The sequence below is a fragment of the Ochotona princeps genome, chromosome 2 (genome assembly GCF_030435755.1).
Source record: "Ochotona princeps isolate mOchPri1 chromosome 2, mOchPri1.hap1, whole genome shotgun sequence".
Lineage (NCBI taxonomy): Eukaryota > Metazoa > Chordata > Mammalia > Lagomorpha > Ochotonidae > Ochotona > Ochotona princeps.
The window spans coordinates 47,446,817-47,472,729 of NC_080833.1; positions in this window are offsets into that span (position 1 = coordinate 47,446,817).

Consider the following 25,913-nt stretch of genomic DNA (forward strand, 5'->3'; position numbering starts at 1 on the left):
GCTTCCTCCGTTGTAAACTAGCGATAATAAAAAGCACCTGCTGTACAAGGTAGGTGTGATAATTAACACAGTGAAACGTCTTACAAGAGCTCTCTGTTCTATAGTATCAGCACACAGTGAGTGATGGGGCCCAGCTGCAGGCATCATCACCTCCATCCTCGCCAGCCTTCTCATGTTTTCCGGACACTTTCAAAGATTTATTGATTTGATAGGTAGAGTTACATAGAGGGAACTTTCATCCCCCTGGTTCATTCCACAAATGGCCACAATGACTAGAGGTGAGCTGGTCTAAAGCCAAGAGCCAGAAACTTCATCTGGGTCTCCCATGGGGGCACCCAGGCCATCAGCAAGGTGCTGGGTCAGAAGTGGAGCAGCCAGGACTTGAACTGGCACTCACATGGGATACTAGCACTGTGAATGATGGCTCAACCCACTATGCAGCAGCACCAGCATCGTTAATTATACTTTCCTACTTAGCTCTGAGGTCACCTCCTAGAAGCCTTCCTTGATGAGGTCCTCCCAGTTCCATATAAAGATATGCTACTGGTAGGCCCCAGCATGGAAGCCTAGCGGCTTCCACGCTCCAGGTTCCCATATAGGTGCTGGTTCTAATCCCAGCAGCCCTGCTTCCCATCCAGTTCCCTGCTTGTGGCCTGGGAAAGCAGTCGAGGATGGCCCAAAGCCTTGGGACCTTGAGGGAGACCCAGAAAGAGCTCCTGGCTCCTGGCTTCAGATCAGCGCAGCTCTGGCCGTTGAGGTCACTTGGGGAATGAATCATCAGACAGAAGATCTTCCTCTCTCTCCTCTCTGTATATCTGACTTTGCAATAAAAATAAATAAATCTTTAAAAAATTGTTTTTATTGTGGAAAGACAGAGTTATAGAGAAGAAGAAGAAGAGAAAGATCTTCTGTCACTGATTCACTCCCCAAATGACCAGGGTGGGGCCAGATGAAAGCAAGGAGCCAAAAGTTTCTTCCTGTCTTCCTGCTTGGGTAAAGGGAACCAAGACTTGAGCCATCTTCCACTGCTTGCCCAGACATATTAGCAGGAAGCTGGATCGGAAGTGGAACAGCCAGGACTTGAACTGGCACTTGTCTGGGATGTCTGCAGCACAGGTGGAGGTCTGGTCTGATAGACCACCATGCTAGCCCCAGACTTAGGCTTTTTATGATTTCCTGATTCCACACACATCGGGATGGCCATGCTTCTGGACTTCTGTCCTCCCATTCGTGGCATGAGCACACTAGTCTCTGTTTTATATGCTCTTCTGAGAGTCAAACCTAAATGGACAAGACAGCAGATGCCAAAATTTTGGAAACTGGCATTGTAAACATGCTACTCTGCTTTTTCATATTTAACATAGTCAATGCCATCTTCTCACTTTGCTGGCTACTGACTAGATAGCCACAGTCCTCTGCACCTGCCAAGTCACCTTCTTGCCATTCCGCTGGCTCCCTGGCTTGCGGGAGGGAAAGCAATGAGAAACATGCTCAGGGCTGAGGAATGGGTAGGACGGAGCCATGCTTAGTCAGGGCACCCTTGGGTGCCTTTGTGTAACTGGGGCTGGTGCGCTGAGGTGGACAAACCTCTGCCTTTCCAGTGATATTGGGAACTGGAAAGAGGAAGGTAGAGCCTGTATGCAAGAGGGAGTGAGCCAAAGGTGACCCTTCCTTAAATCCTGGGCTTCTGCCCAGTTTTCCTCAGTGGGCACACAAGTACCACCATGAGTATGTTGAAATTATTTTAATTTTAAATGACAGAAAAGTATTCCGCAGCTCAGGCTTGCAGAGTGTTTGTCAGCAGCACAGGGCTGTAGCCCCGGCACTGAGTAATGTCGGTGGGATTAAGGAACACTGAGCTGCGCCGGGGATGCTACCACCTCAGTGTGCTCTCCCAAGAGTGACTGCTAACCATGTCGATGTTCTCTTCCTGCTCCCCTCATCCAAGCCTCACCACTTACTCCAGCCACAAATCTCCACCCTAAGCCGCTCTCCCGACACCCATTTTCACAGGAGACTGGGTAATGATGCCAAGGATTACTTTTGCTTTTCTGTGTAATTCCAAACTCTGCTCAGCTTCCTGTCTGTATGAAGCAGCCAGGAGTTCTAGGGGCCACCCATGTGGTGTGATTGAAAGAAAATATACTTTAGCTCTGATGAAACTTGGGTTCAAAATATGGCTTTATATCCATTACTCCCTTGGTGCATCTGTGTGTGTATTTAAAGAGATGTTTATTTGTAAGGCAGAATGACAGAGGCAGAGAAATCTTCTATATGCTGGTTCACTCCCCCAAATGACCACAATAGCCAGGCCTGATCCGGTCCAAAACCAGGACAAAGTCAGGAACTTGGAACTCTGTCTGGGTCTCCCACATTGGTGACAGGCAACCAAGTGCTTTGGCCGTTGGTGACTGCCTTCCCTGATGTAGAAGTGAAACATCTGGTACATGAACCAGCCCCTGGTATAGGAGGCTGAATCGCAGGCTGTGGCTTAATTGGCTGTGCCACAACCCTTGCCATAGCTGTGTGTATGTGTATTTTTTTTAAAGATTTGTTTATTTTTTATTTATATGAAAGGCATAGTTATAGCAAGAGACAAAGAGGTCTTCGACCTGCTGGTTCATTCCCCAAATAGCTGAAGCAGCCAGGATTGTACCAAAAGCCAGATGCCAGGAGCCAAGAGTTTCATCTCAGTCTCCCACATGGGTATGTGGCCCAAGAACCTGGAAAATCTTCTACTTTTCCCCGGGCTCGTTAGCATAAAGCTGGATCCAATATGGAACAGGCACCCATGTGGGATGCTGGCATTGTAGTCAGTGGCTTAATCTGTTATAACACAGAACCATCCCCAGCTGTGTGGTTTTAGCTATTTGCTATTTGACCTTACACCAAAGCTATATGGTTTGATCCTTACTTGCCTCAACTATAAAACAGAGATAACATGAGATTGGCGCTATAGTGTAGCAGGTAAACTGGCTGCTCCACTTCCAATCCAGTTCACTGCTAATGTGCCTGGGAAAACAACAGAAGATAGCCCAAATGCTTAGGCCCCTACACCCATGTGGGAGACCTGGCTGAAGCTCCTAGCTCTTGGCTTTGAGTTGGCCCAGCTCTGCCCGTTGTAGCTATCTATAACTCTGCCTTTCACATAGATACATCTTTTTAAAAAAACTGGGTGTGGTAAAATTTGTATTGCCCCATTATCTTGACAACTGATGATTTCCCACCTTTTTTTTTTTTTTTTAAATTATCTATTTGAAAGGCAGAATAGAAGGATCTTCCATTGACTGGTTTACTCCTAAAAGGCTGCAATAACCAGGGCTGGGTCAGGTTCAAGCCAGATGCCAGGAGATTTGTGCTTGTCTCTCATGTGAGTGGATGTGCCCAAGAAGTTGGAACATCTGCTGCCTTCCCAAAAACATTAACAGGGAACCAGATCAGAACTGAAGCAGGGACTCTCATTGTACCTATATGGGATGCCATCACTGCAGACAGTGGCTTAAGGCACTGCACCACAACGTTAGTCCTCCATTTGGTTCAAAGGACATTTCCTTACATAGGCCATCACCCTTCAGCCATTCTTGTGCTCTGTTTTTATAAACTCTTGATGATTATCTCATTCTCTTTGGTATAAGGCCAAATAGCAACATGTGAGTTTTTATATTATGGGGTATGATTTATAAAAACAAAAATAAAATTATGTTTGATTAACTCAAAAGACAGTCCTCACCATCTAGTATTATTTTAATGATTAAAGATAAAAAGGATAAAAAATACCCATTGCAGTGTTTGGGATGTTCTCAGCAGAATCTTATTGGCTATTATTATCAGTTGTCTCAAGAACATGAGGTTGCTTCGAAATCATTAAAGGATTCTGCCCAAAGCTGATGATTATGGTAATTGTTGAAGATCAAGTCCAAGGAGCTGGGTCCTAGGAAGAGTTGTGTGACAGCCTACACCATCCCTTGGTCAGTAGGATGCAGGAATATGTGGGATGGCCAGATGCAGATGTTGCGTTAGGATACCAGGAGTCTGCTAAACCTTCACGACATATGTATAGTATGAGAAAGCAAAGCTTGGGTTTCAAGATAGGGGTGTGTGTGTGTGTGTGTGTGTGTGTGTGTGTTATTTTTTATTTTTTACTAAACAAACATCTTTTAATTCTGTTTTTCTATGAACTTATCAGCTAGAATCCCTGCAACACCCCTGAGGAGTATGCGAGGATATTATTATCCCTGTTTTAAAGATGTGGAAACACTGGCCTTCAGGAGAGGAAGGGAAGGTCATATGCTTGAATGTGGGGAGGTCAGGCTGGACTCCAGGTCTCCTGACTGCAAATGCACACAGAAATGAACAAGGGTGAAATCAACAAGGGGATGCAAGAGGTCAGGTCTCACCTTCTGTTCCTTGGGTTTTCCTTTTCTTTTTTTCTCTTACTTTGTACAAATGCTTTGAGAAAATTGTGGATTCCTGAGGAATAAATAAACACGGAGCCCCACACCTGATGACTTTGGGACTTAGGCCATTAATTGCTAGTTCCTCCTACTTTGGAATAGCAGTGGTGCTTGTTGAATTCTCTGCTGCCTCTAACAGCTATGGATCTTTGGTGGCCCCCTCACCCCACTTTGGTTCCCTTTTCTCCAAACCAGGGATAATGACTACCTTGCGAAGATGTTGTGAGAGCCAGGGTATAATGTCAGTAAGGCTGCTAGTGTCATGGTGGGAAGTTTCCTCATTCTGTTTCTTGGCCTGACCATTGTCAGCCTCGTGCTCTATGTGGCAACTTCAAAAAGTCCATGGAAAGGGTGCATTTGTTTATTTTATTTTATTTGAAAGACAGAGTTAGAGAGAGAAACAGAGGGAGAAAGAGAGCAGTCTTCCATCTTCTAGTTCACTCCCCAAGTGGCTGCAATGGTCAGAGCTGGACTAAGCTGAAGCCAGGAGCAAGGAGATTTACGCAGGTCTTACATGAGTGGAAGTGGCCCAAGTATTCTTTCCCATGTACATTAGCAGAGAGATGGAGCATCTGGGACTTCGACCAGTTCCCATGGGGGATACCAGTGTCACAAGTGGTAGCTTAAACCATTGTACCACAATGCCAGTCAGGATGCATTCATTTTAAATTCCAATTAACACAAACATTTGGAAGTGTCCTTGCGTAAGGAGCATGTTTTGAGATAGTGAGTGATATGAGAAGAACTTAGCTTCTTCCTCAAAGGGAGAAGCTTAGAGCTGGGTGATTCACTGGCCTGACAGAATATGGAAAATTCAGGCTTTGGTGGTTACTGATTCTGGCGAGGGAGGTGCCAAGAAACAGCATAGAAAGAATAGGAAGCCTGGGACCGGCATTCTGGCTTAGCAAGTAAGGGCAGTGCGTTGCTGTTCATGTGTGGCTGCTCCACTTCCAATCCATCTCCCAGCTAATTGCTTGGGAGACACAGTGGGGAACTCAGCTGAAGCCTGCGGCTCCCAGATTTAATTAGGCCTACTTTTGCCTGTGTGGCCATCTGAGGAGTGAACCAGAATCAGATGTCTCTCTCTCTCTCTGTCTCTCTCGCTCTCTCTCTCTCTCTCGCTCTGGCATTCAAGCAAATAAATAAATACATCGAAAAGAAAGAAAGCAGCTCAGGAGCTGAGCACAGGTCTCAAGTAGTTCAAAACTGTAGGATTCAAAAAAGCTTATTAATACAAACCACCATATATTAATTACCACATTATGGTCTCCCGTGAAATGATCGCTGTTATCTTCATTCACTCCATCAGGGAGCTGAGGCTTAAAGCCCCACAGCCAGGAATGAGTTGAAGGCAGGTGAATCTAAACCTGGATCTGAGAGGCAGGCATTTGCCCAAAGCAGGTCTTGCTAGAATGTATTGAGGCAGCCATTGTTGGTTAGAGAGATGTAAGGGCAAAAAAACTAGCTGGCTGTGGTGTCTACGGGGAGGTCCATCTTGCTGCTTTCCTGGGGAGACAGCAAGCCTCTGTTAACACTTGCTCTTTGGGTGGGACCTTACCCTGTGTTGATGAGAGAGGCTGGCTGTGCCCAGCCATCCCTGTCCTGCCAGGTTGTGGCAGTTCATCCGGCTTTGAAAAGTGACTGCCACCTACCCTGCAGAGTGCGTCATGGTTTTCACTTGGCATGTCTTGTCTCTAATCTCTTTTCCATCTTGTTGCCAGTGGCAAGCCATGAATGACCTCCAATCTCCCTCCTGGGGTGTCTGCCCTCTTTCCCAAGGAATTCACAGTTGGGAAGAAAAATATCCTGTATCTTTGTGTGTTTGTTGCCGTTCATCTGGCTGGGCCCGGTGGCTCCCGGAGAGATTTAGCACCCAGTTAGGCAGGATGGGGAAACTGCACCTGCATTCCTGAGGCTGCGCGTTGTGCTCCCGCCCACGGGGATGAGTCACGATGCTTCCGTTCCCAGAGTCGGCCAGGTGACACGCACGCACAGCCACGGTGTGGGCCTGTGTAGGTGTTGGCTCTTTCCAACCTCTTCTGGCCCTCCCCCAGGTAAGGCAGGAGAGGCCTGCTGGAAGCTAGCCTGCCTTTCTGGGGACACTCCTGATCCCAGAAGCTTTCCAGAATCATTGAGAAGGGTCTCAGGGCTTTCATGTTCCAGTTTCTCAGCCAAGGAGAGGAGTATCACTTCTCCATTTCCTCAACAGCAATTCGTGCCCTAGCTGTGACCAAGGAATGTTCTTCCCTGAGCACAGCATAGCCCTGTCTGAATCCAAGCAACATTAGGAGCTGGTCTGCCATAATATTGAGGGAAATTCTTATGTCTGTCTTGATTTTAACAGCCTCACCCACATTTCTGTTATTGGAGCATGATGTTCCACTGACTGGTCCCTCCTGGGTTTGGAGTCAGCTTTCCTGTCTCCCAGATCCTTCCCTCTCCTTGCCTCAATCTGTGCCTCTCTCCAGGTGAAGCATCCTGGCCTTTTACCCAACTTCCTGTGTCAGCCTCACACCGATGAGGCCCTGGGTCCCAGCCAGTGAACAGGCCGTCCTCGTTGCCTTGCCTCCACTTCTCTGTCTTGGAAGGCATGTGTAGCCCAGCTGCCCCTTGCACCTCTGTTCACTTGCTCTAGGAGCAGGTGACCTCTGGGCAATATTGTAACTGTAATAAGGACTATTTACTGAGCACCAGTAGCTCAGTATGAGTTACTTCTGTTCTGACAACATCTACATGAGGCAGATTTTTCTGTTTCACTTTATCGATGAGACAATTTGATCAAAAGGGCACATGCACAGGAATACAGGGATAATAAATGGCAAGTTTGCAGTCACATGCCTTTCCTGGGACACTCTGATACCACAGACCCTATGAATGTCCCAAGCCCAGTGTTCTAAATGCTAACATGCTTGTAGACAAGTTCAGACTACAGCTCAGTGTGGCATTATTTAGTTGGTTTAGAGCATCTGAAACAGTCTCTCATGGTGGGTATTTGGCCTGCTATTTAAGCTGCTGGTTGAGATGCCTTGAAACTCGTGCTTTCCAGATCCCGCTGGCTCCAAATTTTAGATCCCCACGAATACACACCTTGAGACAATAGCAATAGCTCAAGTGATTGGTCCTTGCTACCAAGGTGACATTTTGTTCCTAGCTTCTGGCTTCAGCCTGGCCCAGCCCTGGCTGTTGCAGGGAACTGGGGAGTGAACCAGTGGATAGAAGATCAATCTCACTCTCTCTTTCTCTTCTGTCTCCCTCTGCCTTTCAAATAAATAATTAAAAAAAAAAGATAATATGCAAACTGAGTCCAAGCAATCTTAAGACTGCTTCTTCCCAGTACCATATTGTCTGTCTATGGTGTTGCTGTCTGACTTCTTAGTTGAGCTTTACCCTTTAGGAAAGGTAGGATCAGGACCTCAGCAGATGAAGAAGTGCTGCTGAGTAGTTTGTCCACAGCGAGGGAACAGCATAGAACCTTCCATTCTCCTGGTAAAAGAAGATTTTCTTAGCCTTCCCATCAGTACAAACGCCCAAGCTGCCCTTGTGCTCCTGCCTGCCTCCACCTCTGTGCACCTGTGACATCTCCAGTAACATCAGCCCAGGGCTGTGTGTGCGGGAAGGCTTGGTTTTACCCTTGCTCTCAGTAGTGATGAGTCACTAGACTCACAGTGGGGCATGGATGTCGAGGCGAGAAGGAGTGGGAGCCAGGATAAGTTCAGAAGTAGAGACAAACGGGGAAGGCAAGCAAGAGAAGATATTATTGTTCTCTAATTCTGGGATATGAGCCCAAGACAAAGGGCCAAAAAGTCCCCATTGTCCCACTGAACTAAGTGGGATACCAGAAATCAGATTCATTGCTTTGGACTCATGTGAGAAGTCCTGGCTCTGTCAGCTAAACTTTGCTGTAACCCTTCAAACCCTGATGAATAGGAAATGAGACTGCGTTCAAAGCTTCTCTAAGGTCATGAGCTGCTGCCAGTTGGAAGGCAACTAGGTGCCAACAGAGCCATGCTGCTCAGGCCCCGACTCTCCCTTCATCGCCCACTCTGCTGTCATTGTATACTGCATTGCCACCAACTACACACCCATTCAGTTAGCTAGCTGGTTGCCCTTTACTCAGTGCCCACATGTGCCAGGCCTGTACTGGATACAGAAGTGGGTAATACTTGGCCTCTGAGTGATTTGCAGGGCACACAGCAATGGCCACCTAGGATAGGCTCAGTTCATAGGTGGTGAATAAATGACGTGGAAACACGTGCATCATTATAGTACACAAGCCTAAATCATGGTTCTTCTCCTCTCCCCAAATGTGCATTATTTTCTTAGAGCTGCAGAACCCCTTGGTAGAGAACCTTAACTTGATCATAAGCTTGTCTATTTTTCGCATGTGTATAGAGCTTTGAAAATGGGGGCATGGGACACATCCCAGTAGATCACATTTGCTTGCAGAAAAGACAAGTGAGATAACTAGCATCTATGTAGAAAAGGCAACCTAAAGTGTTGTGGGCTAAGGAGTTGATTAGTGCTCCTTAGGCTGAGCAGGAACAGGAGCTGGGCTTGTGGCTAAAAACACCTAGACTAATTGGACTCATCTGTATCCAATATCCTGCTAAATGAGGATGTTGGGGGAAGAGTATATAAGGAGGGGTGAATGAGCAATAGAGTTCCCAGAGACTTCCACCATTGCTGGTCTCCTGTCAGTGCTTCATCCCCAGACCATCTCAGTGTCCATGTTACTGGCTCTGCTGGCTGGAGCACGCAAGAGATGACACTTGAGAAAAACCAAGCCAAGCAGCAACCCAAACAGATAACGCTGAACAGTGCTAACTAAAGCTAGAGGTGACCTAAGAAGGCTACTCCAGTCACTCTCACATGTTGTAAGTCATGGACTTCATTTCTGAGGACAGTGATGGATTCTCTTCTCAAGTAAATGCAACTTTGCACAGACACACTATGTTTTGTTGTTTCAAGTGGGGTTATCCCATACTCCCCTGGAACTTATTCATCTCAGGGACTCTAAAATCCAATTTAGAATCTCAGAAGTTCATCTTGTTTAAGATGTACATGGAAATGATATAAGTCTTTCCAACCAGTTCCTGAAAATACGGAGCACTTTGGTCTTTATAAAATCTTAACTCAGAAGTTCAAACGCTGACTTAACACCAGCTATTTGACCTCAGTGGGTCACCTACCCTCCCTGTGTCTCATCTATGTTTTCTCAACTGTAACATGGGAATTGTAAGAGTAACCTGCTTTATAGGGGTGCTAGTGGGATTGGGAATTAATCCATGGCAAAAACTTAGAGCAGAAAATGCACCTAGGAAGGCAATGGAAGACAACCCAAGTACTTGGACCCATGCAATCCAGGAGGAGACTTGGATGGAGTTCCTAGGTCCTGGCTTTAGCCTGGGCCAACCATGGCCATTGTGCAGTAAACAAGTATGTGGAGGATCTCTCTCTTTCTCTTCTCCATTGCTTTCCCTTACAAATGAATAAATATTAACAAATGAACAAACAAAAACCTTAGTGCATGGGTTAGCAACTTGTTCTTATAAATAACAAAATAAGTTTTGTGGACTAGGTACTAAAATTTGAGATAGTGATTTAGATGGCGGAACTTACACAATCATGTAACAATGTCTAAAGCATTATTACTTTGTGGACCACACAGAATGTAGTTGGCTATCCCTTAGCTCAGAGCTGCAGCTAGCACGCAGCAGCACTTAGTAAATGCTAACTTTTCTTGCCCCAATCAGGGCCCTCTATTGACTGAAGTCAACTGCTTCTTTTCCACACAGCATAAAATGGTGCTGGCCTTACTGCAGTGAACCTGTTCAGCAGTGAGCCAGGGTTGCGAAGGTGTGTATAGCCTCTCTGCCCCTCCTTGTTTCGGGGACTTTCCATCCACTTGGAACTTGAATGGGTAAAGCAGACAAAGCCTAAATTATTTTCCAGGAAATCTCAAGTTGGGTGCCAAGTCAAAACAGTGAGGGAGAGGTTGGAATAAGGCTCCGAGGCCTTGGTATCTGAATAGGGGTGGAGCCAGAGGGAAGAGAAACGGGTTTGCTCCACAACTACAAGTGTTCAAGCTCTGAAGCACTCTGCTGTTTTGTGGAGTGCTGGGAACATTGTGCCTCTTAAACCTGGTTACTAGTCCTGCCAGGCCAGCCATCTGCCCAACCCTACCTGGCTCAGAACAGTTCTTCCTGGGCCAGCTCCAGACACACTACACCATAGCTTGTGACAGAAGGAACACCCGTCAGTTGTTAGTTATCTTGTTTTACCAACAGGCAAAGAAGGTCCAGGGTGGGGACACAACTTGCCTGAAATCTCATAACAAGTAGAGGTGTACAGGGGTTATAAGCCTGGGCCCTGCTTTCCAGGCCAGAATTTCCCCTTGTTTGAATGTGGGCAGCTTTCTGTCATTGGTACATAATGGAAGCCCCAGAGTAGTTTCCAGGGCAGTGTTTAAGGCTCACCAGGATGCAGCTACATCTGCCCTACATGTAGTTCTTTACAGAGCGTTTCCTTGTTCATCAGCGCTTCTAGGGTCAGGCTGGGCATGAAAGGTGAAGAGAGAGAGAGCCAGACAGGAAGATCTTCCATCCATTGATTCACTCCCAAGAGGCCACAGCAGCTGGAGCTATATTGATCCAAAGCCAGGGGCCAGAGCTTCTTTCAGGTCTCCCATGTGGGGGCCAGGTCCCAGTGCTTTGGGCTGTCCTCAAATACTTTCCCAGGCCAGAAGCAGGGAGCTGGATGGGAAGCAGGGCTGCTGGGATTAGAACCTGTGCCCATATGAGATCTTGGTATGTGCAAGGTGAGAACTTTAGCTGTTAGGCTACTGCACCAGGCCCTCAACTTATAATTTGTTATGATTAGTTTTTCTCATCTGTGTGCACAGTTTAAGAAATGAATTTACATAGAAAACAGATTTCATGTATTTCATATATAGGTTTTTTAAAATATTTAATTATTTTTATTGCAAAGTCAGATACACAGAGAGCAGGAGAGACAGAGAGGAAGATCTTCCTTCTGATGATTCACCCCCCAAGTGACTGCAATAGCCGGTGCTGAGCCAGTCAGAAGCCAGGAGCCAGGAACTTCCTCTAGGTCTCCCACGCGGGTGCAGAGACCCAAGGCTTAGGGCCGTCCTCGACTGCTTTCCCAGGCCACAGGCAGGGAGCTGGATGGGAAGTGGAGTTGCCAAGATTAGAACCGGCGCCCATATGGGATCCCGGGGCGTTCAAGGCAAGGACTTTAGCCACTAGGCCACCATGCCCGGCTCTATATATACAGTTTTAAGAACATAATGATACTTACTACCCTCCTTCTATCCCTCCCCCTTCCCATCTTATTTTTCTTTTAATTTTCATAAGGATGTATTTTCAATGTTCTTTATAATCGCAAGCTTAATCCTGCAACACACAAAGAAGTCAACAAGTAGGAGTATTGGCGAGACTACAAACAATAATCAACCTGAAGATATCAATGTCACTCATATACATGAAACTTTGTAATTTTTTTTCTTGTATAAATTTTATTTGTGATAAATTTTATATATTCAGTTAGGGTGCAAAGGGTCATGGGCTAGAGGAACGGGGGTGAGATCATTGTTTTCATATTCTCTTCTTTCCTTCCTGTATCTGGGAGAAGGGGAGTGGTAAGGAGAAAAGCTCCTCCCAGCCTCCCAGCCATCCCAGGGTCCCCAATGTGGGGCATACTCCAAGGGTCTTGCTCAAGTGGTTTTGGTAGTTCAACAGTTCTGTATTGTTGCCAATCTTGCCACTCTAATCACGATAAAATCTCTTCAGATTCCACTGGCTGACATAGTCCACCTTAGAGACTGTTTGCCCAGGTATTCACTGCCAACTCTTGGCTGGGATAGATGATTGATTTGTTCTGTCCTCCGTCCTCTGTTATGGTACTAGGTGTCCTCTGCAGGCTCCAGTGCACTGCCATATCCTCCCTGTGCACCTGGATATGCTGTCCACTGCTCCATCTGAGCCACTGAGGAGGCCCAGGTCTGGCACATGCACTCCAGTCAGACCATGAAACCTGCAATTCTCTCCATGACTGGAGTTCTGAGTCCAGTACTTCAGCTGTGGAGATTCCCAAAGAAACATCATCTGAGGTGATCCCTGATCTGATTCTTGTGTGTGCATGCCAGTACAGGGTCTGGGACAGTCTGTCGCCCAAACTGGCCTTTGCACACTGCCAGGGTCCGTGCAGTAGGTGTGAATGACACAAAGGTGTGAAGAGAACAGCTCCCTGCATGGCAGGGCCCAGGGAGCTTCCAGCTGTTTGGCAGGGCCCGGCGGATTTCTCTCTGACCACCTTGATGCAGTCTCACCACCCTTTTGCATGGACACTCAAGCACCCCACTAAGAATCCTGTAATCTATTGAGGCATTGTTTGCCCCTGTGAGATGGCTTTGGCAAATAATATCAGCTTGAGAGTTAATGTTACTGATAATGTCCTGGTGAGTGGGCCTTTAACTGCACACAGGAGTACAATCAAGCCCATGCTGTTTCCAGACACCTTATTGTGTACCTACCCATTGCCATAAAATCTGCCCTGGACATTTAGCATGCTTTCTGGGAAATGGCTTGATAAGAATTTTACAAACTAATGGAAATGATGGGAGTATGGGTTAAAACTGCCATGACAAAAAATATAGCTACTGGGACCCTAAAAGCTATCTTGTTACTGGGACCCTAAAAGTTATTTTGTTACTGTGACCCTAAAGGCTATCGTGTTACTGGGACCCTAAAGGCTATCCTGCTAAAGCAAAAAAAATATAGTTACTGTGACCTTAAGGGTTAGCCTGTCCTTGTAACTCTTTAGAACATAGAAACTATAGTTGCTTCAGCTGCTTTCATAATTTCTAACTAGAGGAAATATAGGCTGATTTCACTAACATCACAAAGATATACTTTTGATTATTGTTTGATCACTTATGAGGTTGTAGAACCTGCAGTTGTAGAGGAACTTAATGTTTGAAACCTTTTGTCTCAGATCTTTGTGTTTTTTTCTCTTTTGATGTATTCCTCACATTAAGTGATGGTTAAGTTGTAGAATAAGAATTGTAGTAAGAATGTATTACTGAATAAGATGTGTTGCCTACTGAGAAATTCTTGGCTGCAATGTTGGAATGGATAATGCCCTGTCTTAAGGTGAAACAATTTGTAGAATTATCTTTGGAAACACTCACTTGTCCATTGTAGAATTGAAACTTAAATGGAGTAAACTTGGCTCATTGCTAATTACAATTCTTTCCGCCGTTATAACTCTTGCTTTACTTGTTCAGATAACAAACTGTGTGAGCTTGCTGACCTAATGGCCTTTAGTGCCAATGGCCCGTAATCCCCATACACCAAGACCCCGGACTTACTAACCCATACATAATTCAAGGTAGGGGCCTGGTTGTCACAGGTGGCGCCAAGGTTAGAGCCCAGACCTGAGGAGAGCGGATGAAGACTGGCAAACCAAGATAAGCAAGGAATGTGGGACCCTTCCTCAATCATTTCTCAAGAAGTTGTAAATTGTGCCCCCCTGAAGCTATGTCAAAATGCCCCTAAAAGAAAACTTTGTACTGCTTCTGTATAAATAAAGCGGACAGCTTTCTTGCAAGGTCCACAATCATCAAGGAATCCTAGTGGTCAGTCTCTCTTTTCTTTCTCTCTTCTTCTTTCTACGCCTATCTCACGCACCCTTCCCGAGCTCTGAACTCTCGGCTGGAGCTGGACTCCGGCAGCACACACTGTTAGTTGCAATTGCTGGGTCAGTTGTCTCCATCCCTATCTTCTATGCAAACTAATGGGTGTTGCAGTCCACTCCGATCCTGCCCACCACAATAACACCCACCAGGCCCACACTCTGCCTTTGCTTCCCAAGATGTACATCCCATTCAGCACTCATATATGTCAATGGGCATTGAAGCCTAGTTCAACCCAAACAGCCCCACAATCCAGCCCACACATGTGCGAGCAGGTGCCACTCTATCTAGCTATGCCTGTCCCAGTCCTGGTTCTCATGCTCACCAGTCAGAGTGGCAACCCAAGAGGGAGGTGCCCACTGTTTCCCTAATGGGCCCACTTCCACTCCTGGATCTTGCACTCTCCAGGTGGTATTGCAGTTGAGCTTGACAAAACTTGCCTCCCATACCAGCATCTGCCAACTGATGCTGTAGCAAAGCCCAATCAACCCACACCCACTCTGGTTTGTGCATGTACCAGTAGGTACAGTCCGCCTAGTTTGGCTTGACCCAGTTCAGCTTACACGCAGGCCAACAGTTGTTGTAGCCCTGCCTGGTCTGGTCTGTCCTCATTCCAGCTCTTGCACTCACCTGTGGGAATAGTGGTCCAGCAGGGATGCTCCTCACAGCCCCCCTACTGGGTTTGCTTGCTCTCACCCACCCGTTCTCATGTGTGCTGTTTGGGCAATGCAGCCTAGTCTGGCATGGCCTGCCAGTGGATGCTGTAGCCTGGCCCAGCCTGGCCCACCCCCCAGTTCTAGCTCACACTGGTGGGGAATACAGCCTTGCCAGCCCAGCCAGCCCCCAATCCCGTCTCTAATGTGATCTGGCTGGTATTGCAGCCTGAGCCGGCATGACCCACACACCATTCTGGTTCTCAGGTTTGCCAGCAGGTGATATGAACTGGCCTATGCTGTCACGCCCCCGACCTGCGCCAAAAGTAATCCTAGGGGTACCATAACCTGGCCTGGCCTGGGCTGCTCCCTTTCTTGGTTCTCAGCGCTCACCTGCACGGACTATGTCCTGACAGAGGAGTTTCCCAAGCTCTTCCATCAAAACCTTTCCCAATGCCAAATCTCACACACACCAGTGGGTTTATGGACCAGCCCTACTTAGTCCACCTTCTGTCTTATCGGGAACAGTACCCTTTCCTGAGTGGCCCTCACCCATTCCAGTTCTTATTTTTGGGTGCTACAGCTCAGCCAAGCCTAATCCACACCCAGACACAACTCACATATGGCTCGGCAGGGACAAACACTTAGCTTAGCCCATTCTATACCCACCCTGGTTCTCACAATCACCAATTGGTGCTGGAATCTAGCCCAGACTGGCACACCCCAAACCCAGTCCACACTTCTGCTGAGGGAGATTGCATTCATGTCCAGACCAGACTGCAACCCCCACTCTGGCCGGTGCCTCACCAGTGGGAACCACAACCCAGCCAGGGCTTCCCTTTAGCTCCCCAAATAGGCCTGTTTCTAGCCACAGATCACGTGCATGCCAGAGGTTGCTCTGACTCAGCTTGGCACAGCCCTTCCGCAGTCTTGGCCTTTGCCTTTGGAAGCTGCAGCCTGGCCTAGCCCAACCAGCCCCCAGTCCCAGTTCTCTCTGGCATGTGCTGCAACCTGGCCCAGCTCAGTCTGCTCTCAACCATGGCTCCTGCAAACCAGTAGGTATGGCAGCCTAACCCAGCATGGCCTGTACTCCATCCTGGTTTCTGTACTTGCCAGTTGGCTATGGTTTGGTCGGTCCCACCCATCTACCCCCTCCAAAACCAACTCATACACTTGCTAATGGATGGAGCTACCCTGCCCAGCCTGCCTAACACCCAGGCCTGAACCATATGCTCATCAGTGAAATCTATGACCCAGTAGGGAAGTTTCCCAGGTTCCCTCATTCAGTCCACTCCCAGACCTAGATCTCATGCTTGTCATTGGGTTCTTACACTGCATCGCCTGCCCCATCCATCCCAGGTTTTGCATGAACTGATGCGGCCTGGTCCGCCCCACACCTGGTTTTATGGTGCTCATGTGGGTGTTGCAGCCTGGAACTGCCCCTCTTGTTCCCAGCCCCAGCATTGGTGAGCATCAATGAGTTCCATGGCCACACCTAGCTCAGCTCAATCATCATCCCATCTCTCAAGCTAACCAGCAGGACTTGTAGCTCCATAGGGTTGGGCCCACATATTCCCCACAGAATCCACCCCCGGACCTGGTTCTCTTGTTGCTAGTTGTGTCATGGCCCAGTCTGGTGTAACCCATTTCCTGATCCAAAACTCACTGTCAGGAACTGGGATCTAACCCTGCCAGACAGGCCCCCAGCCAGAGCTTGCATGTGCGCTGGCGTGTGATGGTTAACCATGTTCCATTCTAACAAGCCCAACCCAAAATTCCCAGTGTATCAGTTTGACCCATAAAGATCTTCAGTCTCTCCCCTCCAAAACACCAGGTCTCAGTCCCCTCACTTACCTACAAGTACAGTGGCTTTGTCTTATCCATGGATGACCCTAGGCAATAACTGATACCCCCAAGATTCAAGAGCTTGCTGCCAGGCGGCAAGCGGGCAGAACCTGGCTCCAGTTGGCACACTGGCTGCCCACAAGCCCAGGACCCTCCCCCCACCCAGTAGCAGTAGAGGGGGAGCTAAGGTTCCCAGCAGGCAGCCTGGCATGGCACAAGCTCTCCCAGCCATGGTCACATGACTGGCAGAGTAAGGTACTGGCTCCACTGCTCAGACTTTGTACTTTGTATATCAACTACCAGCACATTTTTCTACTTAAAAAAAAAAAACCACAAAACACGTTAGTTAGTACACTGTTGTGCCAGGTACTGCATTAGTAAAGTCTACCTTTACAGAAATTATGATGTCATAAAGATGACAAACACTAAACAAACAACATGACTATTTTATTTCTTTCTTTTCTTCTTCTTTTTTTTTTTTTTTTTTTTGGTTTGTTTTCTTAATTTACTTTGGGCCAAGCGTGGTAGCCTAGCCAAAGTCCTCGCCTTGAACATGCCAGGATCCCATATTGGAGCTGGTTCTAATTGTGGCAGCCCCGCTTCCCATCCGGCTTCCTGCTTGTGGCTTGGGAAAGTTGTCAAGGACAGCCCAAAGCCTTGGGACCCTGCACCCATGTGGGGGACCTGGGAGAGACTTCAGGCTCCTGACTTTGGATCAGTTCAATTCTGGCCATTGCAGCTGCTTTGAGAGTGAATCCACAGATGAAAGATCTTTCTCTTTTTCTGTATATCTGACTTTCTAATAAAAATAAAGGCTTTTTAAAATAAAAATAAACCTTTGGTCCATCCTGGATTGCTTTTCAGGGCACAAGCAGGGAGCTGGATAGGAAGTTGAGCATTTGAGAGATGAACCAGTGGCCCTATGAGATCCTGGGCGCATGCAAGGTAAGGACTGTTTTTAAGCCATCAAGGAGGCAGAATGCCAGTTTGTGGCATGTAGCTGTATGTAAACTGTTACATGATAAGGGTTTAGAATGGAAGGAAGCAGGTTAAGAAAGGAGGTAGTGAAGGAGGTTGTGTTATGTTAAGCTGAATGATCAGGCATGGCTTTCAGAGGAGATAAGGCCTGAATATAATGAGGAAAACAGCTCAGAAGCCCTGTGTTGGGACTGTGTCTGGCTTGTTTAGGAGTGGCCAGGCAGGAGGCTGGTCTACAGTGAGCACACGGCTTATAGGAACCTAAAGACAGGAATTTAATCAACAAATATGTGTGAAAGTAGTGGAAAACAACAGTTAGGACAGGCTACAGAATGTCTGAAGGGAATCTTAAAATATAAGGGCAGGTTAATCATAAAGGCACCAGCCTGGCACTCAGAAGGAAAGAGGAGAGTCCTGGAGAGAAGAAGGATGGTATTCTTGAAGGTAAAGGGCACCTTGGGAGTAGGTGGCCAGTCAAGCCAGCACAGCTAAGCGAGAGCCTTATGGGGAAGGGCTTTGGGAGCTAATGACAGTTTTCCACTAGGGGACAGTTAGAGGGACAGGCATTTATGAAGACAAAGTTAGTGGGGAGACGCTGGAGACAGAGGCTACTCTGTGGGCTACTGAAGGACAAATGCCTGATTTTCAGGAAGCAGGAGGGGATGAATTTGGAGCAAGACTCTTTAACAACCTTGTGTCTCTTTAATGACTTACACTGAGACCTTTCATGCAGTCATCTTTGTTTTAAAGATTTGTTTATTTTTATTGGAAAATCAGACATACAAAGAGGAGGAGAAACAGGGAGGAAGATCTTCCGTCCGATGATTCACTCCCCAAGTGACAGCAATGGCTGGTGCTGTGCCAATCAGAAGCCAGGAGCCAGGAACTTCCTCCAGGTCTCCCACGCGGGTGCAGGGACCCAAGGCTTTGGGCCATCCTTGACTGCATTCCCAGGCCACAGGCAGGGAGCTGGATGGGAAGCGGGGCTGCCGGGATTAGAACCAGCACCCATATGGGATCCCGGCATGTTCAAGGCGAGGACTTCAGCCGCTAGGCCACTGTGCTGGGCCCACTTATTTTTATGTATTTGAAAGTTACAGTGAGAAGGAGAAAGAATCTTCCATCTGCTGGTTCATTTCCCAAAAGTTGCAATAGCAAGTCTATGTCAGGTCAAAGCCAGGAACCTATAGCTTCTTTTGCATCTCCCATATAAGCGCAGGTTCCCAACGATTTGTGCCAGATTCTGCTGCTTTCCAAAGCCACGAGCAGGGAATTGGAGGTAGAGCAGCTGGGACATGAACTAACACCCATATGGGATGCTGGCACCAAAGCGCAGTGGTTTAACTTGCTGCACCACAATGCCACCACCTCATGCAGCCATCTTTACACATCTTTACAGCAGCCCTGTAATGGGGCAGGTTGATGATGGTGGCAAGTCTTGAAAACTTCATATCTCTTCCACTTGAATCTGGGTTGGTCCCAAGTCTCACTTCTAACCTGCAGATCACAGCAGAACTGGTTTCGATGGTGCTAAGTTTTGGGTTCTGCCAAAGTCTGGCACATTGGCTTGGAAGGAAGATAGATCCTTTGTAAGACGTCAGGTAACCCTAAGCCCACCAAGTTGTGCAGAAATCCCAGAGAAATGTCCAACACCCCTCCAATAGGTCCGGCCCCCCACCTCCCAGCAGAAGTGCAGCACATAAAAATGACATCTATTCCAGTCAAGCCGTAGATGGTTCCAGCTCTTATCAGCCTTATAAGAACCCATGCAAATCCAGTGCAGCTGAACCCAGTTAACCCAGAGGCTCTAATTGTGAGGTAATGGTTGTTGTTGTGTGCCATTAAGATTTGGGAAGGTTGCTTATGCAACAATTAATAAACAGAACACACATGCTATTATCCCCACTGCTGATGGGGAGCTGAGGCTCAGAGACATCAGCAGAGCTTGTCCAAAGTCACGAGGCTGAAACACGATAGAGCCAGAACCAAAATCCAGGTGTGCTGATGGGCAGAGCTGCTGTTGGGCCTCTTCCTTGCTCTGTCATTACCATCACCTCCCACACTGTGTGTCCAGAGAGGTCAGGGAGGGAGGCAGCCAGCCCCAAGGGAGGCCTGCCCATGACATTCATAGTAGTCCAGTTCCCAGGTGGGAAAGCCAGCTTCTCCAGCATCCTCATGTCCACAGGTGCCGCTTTCTGCGTATCACCAGGTTCTGCCTCTTTCCCTTTAAGCCTTGCCATCAACCAGCTGTTTACCTAGGAAAAAAGAAACTCACCTCACTGAGCATCATCTGGCTCAACCTTATTATGTGGTGTCAACCCATGAAATCCACTCAGGTAGGTACTGCCATGGCAGGAAAGAAACTGAGGCTCAAAGAGAGCAAGGGCCTTGCACAGACGCACAGGCAGGCAAGCTTCACAACCAGGATTTCACTCCAGGTTTGTCTATTCTACCATCTGCATTTTCCCATCAGAAAGTAGGACTAATGTGATTTACACTAACAAGGGTTGGTCATGGCATTTAGGGCAGATAACTCACGGGCACGGCAGCAGACCATCTGATACCTCCCAGAGGCTCAGCCCATGGTAGTCCATCCCTACTTCATCCCAGAGACTTTCACAATCACTCAAGAGAAATAAAAACCTTTGAGTGAAAAATAATACTTAGTATTTATTGAAATCTCTGCAGAGATGGATCATAGATTATCTAATTTCATCATCAAAAATCAGCTCTGCATTTGGTAGCATTGTTAGCTCCACCATATAGATGATGACGTCAAGCCCCAGGCAGATAACTGACATGCCCCAAATCATACAGCTAGTGAGGAATGGTTCCAGGACCAAAAGTGGTATATTTGTCTCCAAAGTCTGCACTATGAAACAGCAAAGACTGCCCTGGATCCTGAACTGGGAGTACCCAAGCCAGGTGCACGCCTGGCAGGCTGCCTGATGGAGCAGGACTGGGCAGGTGGATTAATGAGGGGACCGACCTGGGGAAGGAATGAGGTCACATTCCAGGTGAGTGAGGCAAGGTAGTCCACACATGACTTCCAAGGACTCTCCCTTGGAAAACTACTAGGAGTGCTGGATGCTTGTGCCAAATGAGAAAATCAAATATGCAAAAGGCATATCACAGTTGAGCAGGCAACTCAATTGTCCAGGGCCATAGGCCTTCATGGGGATCAGTTGCCCAGGCTTGCCGGAGACTGGGCCTTGAGACAGAGGAGACATCAACCTCCAAGCAATCATCCATGGCCTGCCCCTTCCCATGCTTATCCCGTTTTCAGCAGATGAAGCAGATGTCACTCCTGTTCTTTATCCTCCCTTCAGTGTGGCTTAAGCACAGATGACATTGGTATAAATACATTCATTCAGTTTACAGATACATTTTGAGAGTACATGTTGGGCATTGTGCAAGGGGTAGGGAATATGGTGCATTTATTACCTCTTAGATTTTTGGAGGAGATTAGAAATTTTTATTTTGGTTTCTAAATTTTTGAAACCATATATAGTTTTTTCTACAATGTTTATTTTCTGTGATTTTTAGAAAAGAGTTCTTGAATAAGCATATTTCTGGGCAGATTGTTCATAATTACAAAATCCTAGAATAAAAAACAAAACCCATTGATATGAAGTAGATAATTATACTTTTTTAAAAGATTTATTTTGCTTTTGTTGGAAAGTCAGATTTTTTTTTTTTTAATTGGAAAGTCAAATATACAGAGAGAGGAGGAAACAGAGAGGAAGATCTTCTATCTGCTGATAGACTGCTGATGACTGCAACAGCTGATCCAAAGCAGGAGCCAGGAGCCTCTTCCGGGTCTCCCATGTGGGCACAGCATCCCAAGGCTTTGGGCCATCCTTGACTGCTTTTAGGCTCAAGCAGGGAACTGGATGGGAAGTGGGGCTGCTGGGATTAGCACCGGTGCCCATATGGGATCCTGGTATGTGCAAGGCAAGACTTTAGCTGCTAGGCTACCACACCAGGCCCTGGAATTTCAGATCTACAGAAAGAAAAGCAGAAAAATCTTCCTTCTGCTGGTTTATTCCCTAAGTGGCCACAACCCCTGGAGCTGAGCTGATCCAAAGCCAGGAACCAGGAGCTTATTCCAAGTCTCCTATATGGGTGCAAAGTCCCAAGGCTTTGGGCCATGCTCCTCTGCTTTCACAGGCCACAGGCAGGGAGCTGGAAGGGAAGTGAAGTATCTTGGACATGAATCACTATCCATATGGGATCCCAGTAGTTTTAAGGCAAGGATTTAGCCATGATTAGATCTTACAGTATGGTGAAGAAGCTCGATATTGGGGGCCAGCACCATGGCATAGTAGGCTAAGCTTCCACTTGCTGTGCTAGCATCACATATGGACACGATTTTGAGTCCCCGCTGCTCCAGCTCTAATCCAGTTCGTCTCTTGCTTAGGAGTGGCTGATAAACTGAACCACCATGTGATCATCCAGGTGCCCAGGTACCACTTGGAGAAGATTTGAGCACATACACATAGAGAAAGATCCAACTGAGCTTGGCTTTCAACTGTCCCTGTCAGGAAACCATGCCAGTGAGCAGGTGATCGTAGGATCCTCAGGCCAGCTGGACTGTCAGCTGAGTGCCACCATGTAGCCCTAGGTGAAACCATACAAAGTAAAGTATCTTGTCGCCCAGACTGCATAAACTCATAGCCCATGTTTTTCAAATGAATCAAAATGTTAGTATCTTTAAGGCACTTTGTTCTTGGAAGAGCGATCATTGAGCCCAACAGCCCTATTTGTTGACACTTGAGGAACATCTGGCAGTCTCATCACTGGAATCCCGGGGAGTCCAGCAGGGTGGCTGGATCTCTGCTGTTCGTTGCACTCCAGCTGAGTGGACCAAATCAACCATGGCCGCACTCTTCTCCTTCCAGGAACTGTGCCAGACAGGAGTACAGGGGCTTGAGACAATGTGGGCCCTGAATCGTCAGGGGGTCCCTGGAGACTCGTGAGAAGGGCCCTTCTGGGCATTTGGCCTCTTTCTCTCACATGCTGCATGTGCAAGAAGACAGTTCAATCCTGATTGCCATTGACAGTCACCAACTGTACTCAGAAGGAAACAGATACAGGAAGAGGCCAAGACTACTGAGGGCTGATAGAAAGAACCTAGGGCCACAATATCATCAGACTATTAAATCCACCAACCTGGAAGCCCAACCTCCTGCTGAACAGCTGCCATATGCACCACATGGTTTGGTCTCTTCAACCAGTTCTGTGCAGGATTTGCTGCTCACTGCTTAGACAACCCACGTAACATCACAGCTTCATTCTCTGAAATATGAACTCTTGGTTTGTGAATTCAATTTCTTCCCTTACAACTTCTCTTGAAATCAACTTATGCTCATCTGCTAGAGGTCAAAACTTAGATAGGAGATTGGGAGAGAAATCATTTTGATCCAACTGTCATTTCAAACATAAATTTTATTTGCTACAGAAAACCCTTGAAAGCCATACCCCTAAGCAGTAAGAGTGCAACAAATGAATATTAATAACTAATTATAAGCAACATAGCAAATATCATTGAGGAGTTATAATATGCCAAATTTGTTTAAAATGTTATAAGGATTACCTCATTTAATTCTCACAGTAGTTCTATGTGGTTAGAGATATTTTTATCTTCATTTTACAGAGCAGAAGCTGAGACAGGGAAAAATTAAGTTAATTTCACTGAACAACACAGCAGCAAGTGGTGGAACTGGAATCTGAGCTGGGACTATGAGACTCCAGAGCCCTAACTCTGAATGATTGTGTCATCTCCACCAGGAAAACAGTAGCACAGGGAGGAGTAGCACTGAGAGGAAAAGTTAAAAAGATTCATAGACTTCTAATAGGCGGGGAAAGCTCCTGGATGAGGTAGTTTTGCAATTAAGTGGATCAGTCACAAGGCATAACCAAACCCTCAACATCTGAAACGCTCTTGTACACTATTGATTGTGTTCAGTAAATTGCTATTCATATAGTTGCATACATGAATTAATTTCTCTATAATTTTTTTGCACCACTATATACTTTAAATATATATATATATTTTAAAGATTTATTTTATCTTTATCACCAAGTCAGATATACAGAGAGGAGGAGAGACAGAGAAGATCTTCTGTCCGATGATTCACTCCCCAAGTTGACCTCAACGGCTGGTGCTGCACCGATCCGAAGCCAGGAACCAGGAACTTCTTCCAGGTCTCCCACGCGAGTGCAAGGTCCCAAAGCTTTGGGCCATCCTTGACTGCTTTCCCAGGCCACAGGCAGGGAGCTGGATGGGAAGCGGGGCTGCTGGGATTAGAACCAGTGCCCATATGGGATCCTGGTGCTTCCAAGACGAGGACTTTAGCCACTAGGCCCACCACTATATACTTTTAATTCCATTTTTTTTAAAGATTTATTCATTTTATTACAGCCAGATATACACAGAGGAGGAGAGACAGAGAGGAAGATCTTCCGTCCGATGATTCACTCCCAAGTGAGCCGCAACGGGCCGATGCGCGCCGATCCGATGCCGGGAACCTGGAACCTCTTCCGGGTCTCCCACGTGGGTGCAGGGTCCCAATGCATTGGGCCGTCCTCAACTGCCCTCCCAGGCCACAAGCAGGGAGCTGGATGGGAAGTGGAGCTGCCGGGACTAGAACCGGCACCCATATGGGATCCCGGGGCTTTCAAGGCGAGGACTTTAGCCGCTAGGCCACGCCGCCGGGCCCTAATTCCATTTTTTATGAACTTTGAAAAATATCTACTTATTTATTTTTATTTGAAAGATCATATTTACAGAGAAATGAGAGACAGAAAGATCTTCCATCCACTGGTTCACTCTGCAAATGGCTGCAATAGCCATAGCTGAGCTAATCTGAAGCCAGGAGCTTTCTCTGGGGTTCCTATGCAGTGCAAATTCTCAAGGCTAGGGATCATCTTCCTCTAGTTTTCCGGGATGTAGGCAGGGAGCTGGATATGAAACGTGGTAGCCAGGACATGAACTGGTGCCCATATGGGATGATGATGCTTGCAGGTGGAGAATTAGATGGTTGAACCATTGTGTTGGCCCCTTTCATGAACTTTTTGAAGAGCCTTTGTATTAAGGGTATCTTGTTAGATTGATACCTGTTTTCCATTGAGGATTTCAAGTTTTTGTCTTGCTGATCATACTAGTATATTGGGGGAGAGGAGACTGTACCCCTAGCAATAGGTATCACAACCAAATCTCATAGAGCAGGTGCTTTTCCCTGGACCAGCCCCAGTTTCCTCCTCTGGCTATGCTCTCCCTTGGCTGTCCCTGATCTCCTTGTGCTAGCACGCTTTCTTTTCTTTTTCTTCACTTGTTTAAAGGAAGAGTCCAGAGAGGGGAAAGACAGAGAAAGAGCTCTATCTGCTGGTTCACTCCCCAATGGCCACAATGACCTGTGCTAGGACAGGCTGAAGCCAGGAACCAGGAACTCCATCTAGGTCTTCTATGTGGTTCATAGGGACTCAAGCCCTAGATTATCTTCTACTGCTTTCTCAAGGGCATTAGCAGAGAGCTCAATTGAAAGTGAGGCAGCTGGGACTGGAGCCACTACTCATGTGGTATGCCAACATTCTAGGCAGTGTCTTAACCAACTGCTACACAATGCTGGTTCCTATATTGATACTTTCAATGATAAAGTCAGCACACCATGGCAAGATGTGGAAGGGCAGAAATACCTAAGTGAGTCCAGCATTCTCTTGAGAGAAGACTTTGGCACCTCTAATGTCCCTGTTACTTTTTGGGGGAGAAAAGGAGCTTCTGGCAAAATACATGCCAGGGCATGGGCATCACTGGGCCATGCTCACATCTGCTCTCTGACTCTTTACAGAAGTAAAACTGTTCAGGATGATGTCTGACCTTCCACCCAGACCAAATCTTCACACACACACACACACACACACACACACACACACACACACACACGTTGTCATGTCAAATCTTTGGATGTGCCAGTCTGTTCCAAACAGGTCATTCAGGGAAATACTCCTTCTCTGGGTTCCTGCTTGTTCTGGAAGTGGAAAGCCTTGCAACAATGATGACTCTGCATTGGTGGGGCTCTTGAGCACCTCATTCACCTTACACAGTGATCAGACATGTTTCAGGCCCTTCATGGTCTAGCTGTCCCACGGAGCAATGTTCCTTACTGAACATTCCTGAGTGAGAAATAGTGCCTCCTTAGGAGACCAAGGTCCCATTTGAGGCTGCTGAAGAATACTAGTTTTTTGAACATAATCATTTCCCCAAAT